The sequence below is a fragment of the Triticum dicoccoides genome, chromosome 5B (genome assembly GCF_002162155.2).
Source record: "Triticum dicoccoides isolate Atlit2015 ecotype Zavitan chromosome 5B, WEW_v2.0, whole genome shotgun sequence".
Classification (NCBI taxonomy): Eukaryota; Viridiplantae; Streptophyta; class Magnoliopsida; order Poales; family Poaceae; genus Triticum; species Triticum dicoccoides.
In genome coordinates, this window is record NC_041389.1 from 452,726,369 (window position 1) to 452,737,662 (window position 11,294).

Below are 11,294 nucleotides of genomic sequence, written 5' to 3' on the forward strand. Positions count from 1 at the left end.
GTGGGAGGTTTGCTCTCGACTCGGTAGGATTTTCAAATACTTAAGCGAGTACTGGACTGCAGCTAAGCCCCCGAGTGGGAGGTTTGCTCTCCACTCGGTAGGATTTTTAAACACTTAGGCGAGTACTGGACTGCAGCTAAGCCCCTGAGTGGGAGGGTTGCTCTCCACTCGGTAGGATTTTTAAACACTTAGGCGAGTACTGGACTGCAGCTAAGCCCGCGAGTGGGAGGTTTCTCTCCACTCGGCAGGATTTTCAAATACTTAGGCGAAACGGATTCGAAGCTAAGCCCCCGAGTGAGAGGCTTGCTCGTCACTTGGTAGGAATTTTTTTTTTACAAACTTAGGCGAAACGGATTCGCAGCTAAGCCACCCACTGGGGGATTTCTCATGTAAACAAAAGCAACAACAATCAATGGGAAAATTATAACACTCTTGTCTTTGATAAACAAACTACAGAGGTACTTTTTATTACATCTCATCCGAGTGAGCACTTAAGTATTAAAGGGGCGGAGCAGCTCCGCATTCCAAGCTCGTGGCTCATCGATCTGGCGATCGACGTTGTAAAGATGGTCGCTCCATTGTGGAGAACTTTGGTGACGATGAAGGGGCCTTCCCAAGTAGGGGCGAGTTTGTGTGGCTTCTGTTGATCCACTTGGAGGACCAAGTCTCCTTCTTGGAAGGCACGACTCTTCACGTTTCTGGCATGGAATCGATGCAAGTCTTGCCGATAGATAGTCGATCGGATCATGGCCATCTCTCTTTCTTCTTCTAGAAGGTCGACTACGTCCTTCCGAGCTTATTCTGCTTCATCTTCAGAGTAGAGCTCGACTCGGGGTGCATTGTGAAGCAGGTCACTCGGCAGAACTGCTTCAGCTCCATAGACCAGAAAGAATGGAGTTCACCCAGTCGACCGATTAGGAGTAGTCCTCAATCCCCAAAGAACTGATGGAAGTTCGTCGACCCACGCGCCTGCTGCGTGTTTGAGATCACACATCAACCGGGGTTTCAGTCCTTTGAGAATTAGGCCGTTTGCTCTTTCTGCTTGTCCATTCGACTGGGGATGAGCGATGGAAGCATATCGACTCGCTGAAGGAAATATGCCCTAGAGGCAATAATAAAGTTATTATTTATTTCCTTATAATCATGATAAATGTTTATTATTCATGCTAGAATTGTATTTTCCGGAAACATAATACATGTGTGAATACATAGACAAACAGAGTGTCACTAGTATGCCTCTACTTGACTAGCTCGTTAATCAAAGATGGTTATGTTTCCTAACCATGAACAATGAGTTGTTATTTGATTAACGAGGTCACATCATTAGTAGAATGATCTGATTGACATGACCCATTCCATTAGCTTACCACCTGATCGTTTAGTATGTTGCTATTGCTTTCTTCATGACTTATACATGTTCCTACGACTATGAGATTATGCAACTCCCGTTTACCGGAGGAACACTTTGGGTACTACCAAACGTCACAACGTAAATGGGTGATTATAAAGGAGTACTACAGGTGTCTCCAATGGTCGATGTTGGGTTGGCGTATTTCGAGATTAGGATTTGTCACTCCGATTGTCGGAGAGGTATCTCTGGGCCCTCTCGGTAATACACATCACATAAGCCTTGCAAGCATTACAACTAATATGTTAGTTGTGAGATGATGTATTACGGAACGAGTAAAGAGACTTGCCGTTAACGAGATTGAACTAGGTATTGGATACCGACGATCGAATCTCGGGCAAGTAACATACCGATGACAAAGGGAAAAACGTATGTTGTTATGCGGTCTGACCGATAAAGATCTTCGTAGAATATGTAGGAGCCAATATGGGCATCCAGGTCCCGCTATTGGTTATTGACCAGAGACATGTCTCGGTCATGTCTACATTGTTCTCGAACCCATAGGGTCCGAACGCTTAAGGTTACGATGACAGTTATATTATGAGTTTATGCATTTTGATGTACCGAAGGTTGTTCGGAGTCCCGGATGTGATCACGGACATGACGAGTAGTCTCGAAATGGTCGAGACGTAAAGATTGATATATTGGAAGCCTATGTTTGGACATCGGAAGTGTTCCGGGTGAAATCGGGATTTTACCGGGTTACCGGGAGGTTACCGGAACCCCCCGGGAGCCATATGGGCCATCATGGGCCTTAGTGGAAAGGAGAAAGGGGCAGCCCAAGGTGGCTGCGCCTCTTTCCCCTCCCCTAGTCCTATTAGGACTAGGAGAAGGTGGCCGGCCCCCCTCTCTCCCTTCCCCTCCGAGGAATCCTAGTTGGACTAGGATTGGGGGGAGGAATCCTACTCCCAGAGGGAGTAGGACTCTCCTGCGCCTCCATCTTTGGCCGGCCAGCCTCCCCTCCTCTCCTCCTTTATATACGGAGGCAGGGGCACCTCTAAACACACAAGTTGACACAAGTTGACACAAGTTGATCCACGTGATCGATTCCTTAGCCGTGTGCGGTGCCCCCTGCCACCATATTCCTCGATAATACTGTAGCGGAGTTTAGGCGAAGCCCTGCTGCTGTAGTTCATCAAGATCGTCACCACGCCGTCGTGCTGACGAAACTCTTCCCCGACACTTTGCTGGATCGGAGTCCGGGGATCGTCATCGAGCTGAACGTGTGCTCGAACTCGGAGGTGCCGTAGTTTCGGTGCTTGATCGGTTGGATCGTGAAGACGTACGACTACTTCCTCTACATCGTGTCATTGCTTCCGCAGTCGGTCTGCGTTGGGTACGTAGACAACACTCTCCTCTCGTTGCTATGCATCACATGATCCTGTGTGCGCGTAGGAAATTTTTTGAAATTACTACGAAACCCAACACATGTCGCCTTTTAGTCGGCCAACACTCCGTGCCATACAACATTGCGGGTCGAACCGTCGTCCTGTAGAACTTGCCTTTTAGCTTTTGTGGCACTCTCTTGTCACAGAGAATGCCAGAAGCTTGGCGCCACTTCATCCATCCGGCTTTGATTCGATGGTTCACATCTTCATCAATACTCCCATCCTCCTGCAACATTGACCCCAAATACCGAAAGGTGTCCTTCCGAGGTACCACCTGGCCATCAAGGCTAACCTCCTCCTCCTCACAGCTAGTAGTACTGAAACCGCACATCATGTACTCGGTTTTAGTTCTACTAAGCCTAAACCCTTTCGATTCCAAGGTTTGTCTCCATAACTCTAACTTCCTATTTACCCCCGTCCGACTATCGTCAACTAGCACCACATTATCCGCAAAGAGCATACACCATGGGATATCTCCTTGTATACCCCTTGTGACCTCATCCATCACCAATGCAAAAAGATAAGGGCTCAAAGCTGACCCCTGATGCAGTCCTATCTTAATCGGGAAGTCATCGGTGTCGACATCACTTGTTCGAACACTTGTCACAACATTATTGTACATGTCCTTGATGAGGGTAATGTACTTTGCTGGGACTTTGTGTTTCTCCAAGGCCCACCACATGACATTCCGCGGTATCTTATCATAGGCCTTCTCCAAGTCAATGAACACCATATGCAAGTCCTTCTTATGCTCCCTATATCTCTCCATAAGTTGTCGTACCAAGAAAATGGCTTCCATGGTCGACCTCCCTGAAGGAAATATGCCCTAGAGGCAATAATAAAGTTATTATTTATTTCCTTATAATCATGATAAATGTTTATTATTCATGCTAGAATTGTATTTTCCGGAAACATAATACATGTGTGAATACATAGACAAACAGAGTGTCACTAGTATGCCTCTACTTGACTAGCTCGTTAATCAAAGATGGTTATGTTTCCTAACCATGAACAATGAGTTGTTATTTGATTAACGAGGTTACATCATTAGTAGAATGATCTGATTGACATGACCCATTCCATTAGCTTAGCACCTGATCGTTTAGTATGTTGCTATTGCTTTCTTCATGACTTATACATGTTCCTACGACTATGAGATTATGCAACTCCCGTTTACCGGAGGAACACTTTGGGTACTACCAAACGTCACAACGTAAATGGGTGATTATAAAGGAGTACTACAGGTGTCTCCAATGGTCGATGTTGGGTTGGCGTATTTCGAGATTAGGATTTGTCACTCCGATTGTCGGAGAGGTATCTCTGGGCCCTCTCGGTAATACACATCACATAAGCCTTGCAAGCATTACAACTAATATGTTAGTTGTGAGATGAGGTATTACGGAACGAGTAAAGAGACTTGCCGTTAACGAGATTGAACTAGGTATTGGATACCGACGATCGAATCTCGGGCAAGTAACATACCGATGACAAAGGGAACAACGTATGTTGTTATGCGGTCTGACCGATAAAGATCTTCGTAGAATATGTAGGAGCCAATATGGGCATCCAGGTCCCGCTATTGGTTATTGACCAGAGACATGTCTCGGTCATGTCTACATTGTTCTCGAACCCGTAGGGTCCGCACGCTTAAGGTTACGATGACAGTTATATTATGAGTTTATGCATTTTGATGTACCGAAGGTTGTTCGGAGTCCCGGATGTGATCACGGAAATGACGAGGAGTCTCGAAATGGTCGAGACGTAAAGATTGATATATTGGAAGCCTATGTTTGGACATCGGAAGTGTTCCGGGTGAAATCGGGATTTTACCGGGTTACCGGGAGGTTACCGGAACCCCCCGGGAGCCATATGGGCCATCATGGGCCTTAGTGGAAAGGAGAAAGGGGCAGCCCAAGGTGGCTGCGCCTCTTTCCCCTCCCCTAGTCCTATTAGGACTAGGAGAAGGTGGCCGGCCCCCCTCTCTCCCTTCCCCTCCGAGGAATCCTAGTTGGACTAGGATGGGGGGGAGGAATCCTACTCCCAGAGGGAGTAGGACTCTCCTGCGCCTCCCTCTTTGGCCGGCCAGCCTCCCCTCCTCTCCTCCTTTATATACGGAGGCAGGGGCACCTCTAAACACACAAGTTGACACAAGTTGATCCACGTGATCGATTCCTTAGCCGTGTGCGGTGCCCCCTGCCACCATATTCCTCGATAATACTGTAGCGGAGTTTAGGCGAAGCCCTGCTGCTGTAGTTCATCAAGATCGTCACCACGCCGTCGTGCTGACGAAACTCTTCCCCGACACTTTGCTGGATCGGAGTCCGGGGATCGTCATCGAGCTGAACGCGTGCTCGAACTCGGAGGTGCCGTAGTTTCGGTGCTTGATCGGTTGGATCGTGAAGACGTACGACTACTTCCTCTACGTCGTGTCATTGCTTCCGCAGTCGGTCTGCGTTGGGTACGTAGACAACACTCTCCTCTCGTTGCTATGCATCACATGATCCTGTGTGCGCGTAGGAAAAATTTTGAAATTACTACGAAACCCAACAGTGGCATCCGAGCCTAGGTTAATGATGTTGATGTTATATGCACGAGTAGAACACAAGTGAGTTGTGGACGATACAAGTCATACTGCCTACCAGCATGTCATATTTTGGTTCAGCGGTATTGTTGGACGAGACGACCCGGACCAACCTTACGCGTACGCTTACGCGAGACCGGTTCCCTCGACGTGCTTTGCATAGAGATGGCTTGCGGGCGACTGCCTCTCCAACTTTAGTTGAACCAAGTATGGCTACGCCCGGTCCTTGCGAAGGTTAAAACAGAGTCTATTTGACAAACTATCGTTGTGGTTTTGATGCGTAGGTGAGATTGGTTCTTACTTAATCCCGTAGCAGCCACGTAAAACATGCAACAACAAAGTAGAGGACGTCTAACTTGTTTTTGCAGGGCATGTTGTGATGTGATATGGTCAAGGCATGATGCTGAATTTTATTGTATGAGATGATCATGTTTTGTAACCAAGTTATCGGCAACTGGCAGGAGCCATATGGTTGTCGCTTTATTGTATGCAATGCAATCGCGATGTAATGCTTTACTTTATTACTAAACGGTAGTGATAGTCGTGGAAGCATAAGATTGGCGAGACGACAACGATGCTACGATGGAGATCAAGGTGTCGCGCCGGTGACGATGGTGATCATGACGGTGCTTCGGAGATGGAGATCACAAGCACAAGATAATGATGGCCATATCATATCACTTATATGGATTGCATGTGATGTTTATCTTTTTATGCATCTTATCTTGCTTTGATTGACGGTAGCATTATAAGATGATCTCTCACTAAATTATCAGGAAGTGTTCTCCCTGAGTATGCACCGTTGCAAAAGTTCTTCGTGCTGAGACACCACGTGATGATCGGGTGTGATAGGCTCTACGTTCAAATACAACGGGTGCAAAACAGTTGCGCACGCAGAATACTCAGGTTAAACTTGACGAGCCTAGCATATGCAGATATGGCCTCGGAACACGGAGACCGAAAGGTCGAGCGTGAATCATATAGTAGATATGATCAACATAATGATGTTCACCGATGAAACTACTCCATCTCACGTGATGATCGGACATGGTTTAGTTGATTTGGATCACGTGATCACTTAGAGGATTAGAGGGATGTCTATCTAAGTGGGAGTTCTTTAATAATATGATTAATTGAACTTAAAATTTATCATGAACTTAGTCCCTGATAGTATCTTGCTTGTTTATGTTGATTGTAGATAGATGGCTCGTGCTGTTGTTCCGTTAAATTTTAATGCGTTCCTTGAGAAAGCAAAGTTGAAAGATGATGGTAGCAATTACACGGACTGGGTCCGTAACTTGAGGATTATCCTCATTGCTGCACAGAAGAATTACGTCCGGGTGAAATCGGGATTTTACCGGAACCCCCCGGGAGCCATATGGGCCATCATGGGCCTTAGTGGAAAGGAGAAAGGGGCAGCCCAAGGGGGCTGCGCGCCTCCCCCCTTCCCCTAGTCCTAGTAGGACTAGGAGAGGTGGCCGGCCACCCCTCTCCCTCTTTCCCCCTTGGGAATCCTAGTTGGAATAGGATTGGGGGGGAGTCCTACTCCCGGTAGGAGTAGGACTCCTCCTGCGCCACCTCCTCCTGGCCGGCGCCTCCTCCCCCCTTGGCTCCTTTATATACGGAGGCAGGGGCACCTCTAAACACACAAGTTGACACAAGTTGATCCACGTGATCGATTCCTTAGCCGTGTGCGGTGCCCCCTGCCACCATATTCCTCGATAATACTGTAGCGGAGTTTAGGCGAAGCCCTGCTGCTGTAGTTCATCAAGATCGTCACCACGCCGTCGTGCTGACGAAACTCTTCCCCGACACTTTGCTGGATCGGAGTCCGGGGATCGTCATCGAGCTGAACGCGTGCTCGAACTCGGAGGTGCCGTAGTTTCGGTGCTTGATCGGTTGGATCGTGAAGACGTACGACTACTTCCTCTACGTCGTGTCATCGCTTCCGCAGTCGGTCTGCGTTGGGTACGTAGACAACACTCTCCTCTCGTTGCTATGCATCACATGATCCTGTGTGCGCGTAGGAAATTTTTTGAAATTACTACGAAACCCAACAGTGGCATCCGAGCCTGGTTATTGATGTTGATGTTATATGCACGAGTAGAACACAAGTGAGTTGTGGACGATACAAGTCATACTGCCTACCAGCATGTCATATTTTGGTTCGGCGGTATTGTTGGACGAGACGACCCAGACCAACCTTACGCGTACGCTTACGCGAGACCGGTTCCCTCGACGTGCTTTGCACAGAGATGGCTTGCGGGCGACTGTCTCTCCAACTTTAGTTGAACCAAGTATGGCTACGCCCGATCCTTGCGAAGGTTAAAACGGAGTCTATTTGACAAACTATCGTTGTGGTTTTGATGCGTAGGTGAGATTGGTTCTTACTTAAGCCCGTAGCAGCCACGTAAAACAAGCAACAACAAAGTAGAGGACGTCTAACTTGTTTTTGCAGGGCATGTTGTGATGTGATATGGTCAAAGCATGATGCTGAATTTTATTGTATGAGATGATCATGTTTTGTAACCGAGTTATCGGCAACTGGCAGGAGCCATATGGTTGTCGCTTTATTGTATGCAATGCAATCGCGATGTAATGCTTTACTTTATTACTAAACGGTAGTGATAGTCGTGGAAGCATAAGATTGGCGAGACGACAACGATGCTACGATGGAGATCAAGGTGTCGCGCCGGTGACGATGGTGATCATGACGGTGCTTCGGAGATGGAGATCACAAGCACAAGATGATGATGGCCATATCATATCACTTATATTGATTGCATGTGATGTTTATCTTTTTATGCATCTTATCTTGCTTTGATTGACGGTAGCATTATAAGATGATCTCTCACTAAATTATCAAGAAGTGTTCTCCCTGAGTATGCACCGTTGCAAAAGTTCTTCGTGCTGAGACACCACGTGATGATCGGGTGTATAGGCTCTACGTTCAAATACAACGGGTGCAAAACAGTTGCGCACGCAGAATACTCAGGTTAAACTTGACGAGCCTAGCATATGCAGATATGGCCTCGGAACATGGAGACCGAAAGGTCGAGCGTGAATCATATAGTAGATATGATCAACATAATGATGTTCACCGATGAAACTACTCCATCTCACGTGATGATCGGATATGGTTTAGTTGATTTGGATCACGTGATCACTTAGAGGATTAGAGGGATGTCTATCTAAGTGGGAGTTCTTTAATAATATGATTAATTGAACTTAAAATTTATCATGAACTTAGTCCCTGATAGTATCTTGCTTGTTTATGTTGATTGTAGATAGATGGCTCGTGCTGTTGTTCCGTTAAATTTTAATGCGTTCCTTGAGAAAGCAAAGTTGAAAGATGATGGTAGCAATTACACGGACTGGGTCCGTAACTTGAGGATTATCCTCATTGCTGCACAGAAGAATTACGTCCTGGAAGCACCGCTGGGTGCCAGGCCTGCTGCTGGAGCAACGCCAGATGTTATGAACGTCTGGCAGAGCAAAGCTGATGACTACTCGATAGTTCAGTGTGCCATGCTTTACGGCTTAGAATCGGGACTTCAACGACGTTTTGAACGTCATGGAGCATATGAGATGTTCCAGGAGTTGAAGTTAATATTTCAAGCAAATGCCCGGATTGAGAGATATGAAGTCTCCAATAAGTTCTATAGCTGGAAGATGGAAGAGAACAGTTCTGTCAGTGAGCATATACTCAAAATGTCTGGGTATAATAATCACTTGATTCAATTGGGAGTTAATCTTCCAGATGATTGCGTCATTGACAGAATTCTCCAATCACTGCCACCAAGCTACAAGAGCTTCGTGATGAACTATAATATGCAAGGGATGAACAAGACTATTCCCGAGCTCTTCGCAATGCTAAAAGCTGCGGAGGTAGAAATCAAGAAGGAGCATCAAGTGTTGATGGTTAACAAGACCACTAGTTTCAAGAAAAAGGGCAAAGGGAAGAAAAAGGGGAACTTCAAAAAGAACGGCAAGCAAGTTGCTGCTCAAGAGAAGAAACCCAAGTCTAGACCTAAGCCTGAAACTGAGTGCTTCTACTGCAAGCAGACTGGTCACTGGAAGCGGAACTGCCCCAAGTATTTTGGCGGATAAGAAGGATGGCAAGGTGAACAAAGGTATATGTGATATACATGTTATTGATGTGTACCTTACCAATGCTCGCAGTAGCACCTGGGTATTTGATACTGGTTCTGTTGCTAATATTTGCAACTCGAAACAGGGACTACAGAATAAGCGGGCACTGGCAAAGGACGAGGTGACGATGCGCGTGGGAAACGGTTCCAAAGTCGATGTGATCGCGGTCGGCACGCTACCTCTACATCTACCTTCGGGATTAATATTAGACCTAAATAATTGTTATTTGGTGCCAGCGTTGAGCATGAACATTATATCTGGATCTTGTTTAATGCGAGACGGTTATTCATTTAAATCAGAGAATAATGGTTGTTCTATTTATATGAGTAATATCTTTTATGGTCATGCACCCTTGAAGAGTGGTCTATTCTTACTAAATCTCGATAGTAGTAATACACATATTCATAATGTTGAAACCAAAAGATACAGAGTTGATAATGAAAGTGCAACTTATTTGTGGCACTGTCGTTTAGGTCATATCGGTGTAAAACGCATGAAGAAACTCCATACTAATGGACTTTTGGAACCACTTGATTATGAATCACTTGGTACTTGCGAACCGTGCCTCATGGGCAAGATGAGTAAAACACCGTTCTCCGGTACTATGGAGAGAGCAACAGATTTGTTGGAAATCATACATACCGATGTATGTGGTCCGATGAATATTGAGGCTCGTGGCGGATATCGTTATTTTCTCACCTTCACAGATGATTTGAGCAGATATGGATATATCTACTTAATGAAGCATAAGTCTGAAACATTTGAAAAGTTCAAAGAATTTCAGAGTGAAGTTGAAAATCATCGTAACAAGAAAATAAAGTTTCTACGATCTGATCGTGGAGGAGAATATTTGAGTTACGAGTTTGGTGTACATTTGAAAAACTGTGGAATAGTTTCGCAACTCACGCCCCCCAGAACACCACAGCGTAATGGTGTGTCCGAACGTCGTAATCGTACTTTACTAGATATGGTGCGATCTATGATGTCTCTTACAGATTTACCGCTATCATTTTGGGGATATGCTTTAGAGACGGCCGCATTCACGTTAAATAGGGCACCATCAAAATCCGTTGAGACGACGCCTTATGAACTATGGTTTGGCAAGAAACCAAAGTTGTCGTTTCTTAAAGTTTGGGGCTGCGATGCTTATGTGAAAAAACTTCAACCTGATAAGCTCGAACCCAAATCGGAGAAATGTGTATTCTTACCCAAAGGAAACTGTTGGGTACACCTTCTATCACAGATCCGAAGGCAAAACATTTGTTGCTAAGAATGGATCATTTCTAGAGAAGGAGTTTCTCTCGAAAGAAGTGAGTGGGAGGAAAGTAGAACTTGACGAGGTAACTGTACCTGCTCCCTTACTGGAAAGTAGTTCATCACAGAAAACTGTTTCAGTGACACCTACACCAGTTAGTGAGGAAGCCAATGATAATGATCATGAAACTTCAGATCAAGATACTACTGAACTTCGTAGATCAACCAGAGTAAGATCCGCACCAGAGTGGTACGGTAATCCTGTTCTGGAGGTCATGCTACTAGATCATGATGAACCTACGAACTATGAAGAAGCGATGGTGAGCCCAGATTCCGCAAAGTGGCTAGAAGCCATGAAATCTGAGATGGGATCCATGTATGAGAACAAAGTATGGACTTTGGTTGACTTGCCCGATAATCGGCAAGCGATTGAGAATAAATGGATCTTTAAGAAGAAGACTGACGCTGATGGTAATGTTACTGTCTACAAAGCTCGACTTGTCGCAAAAGG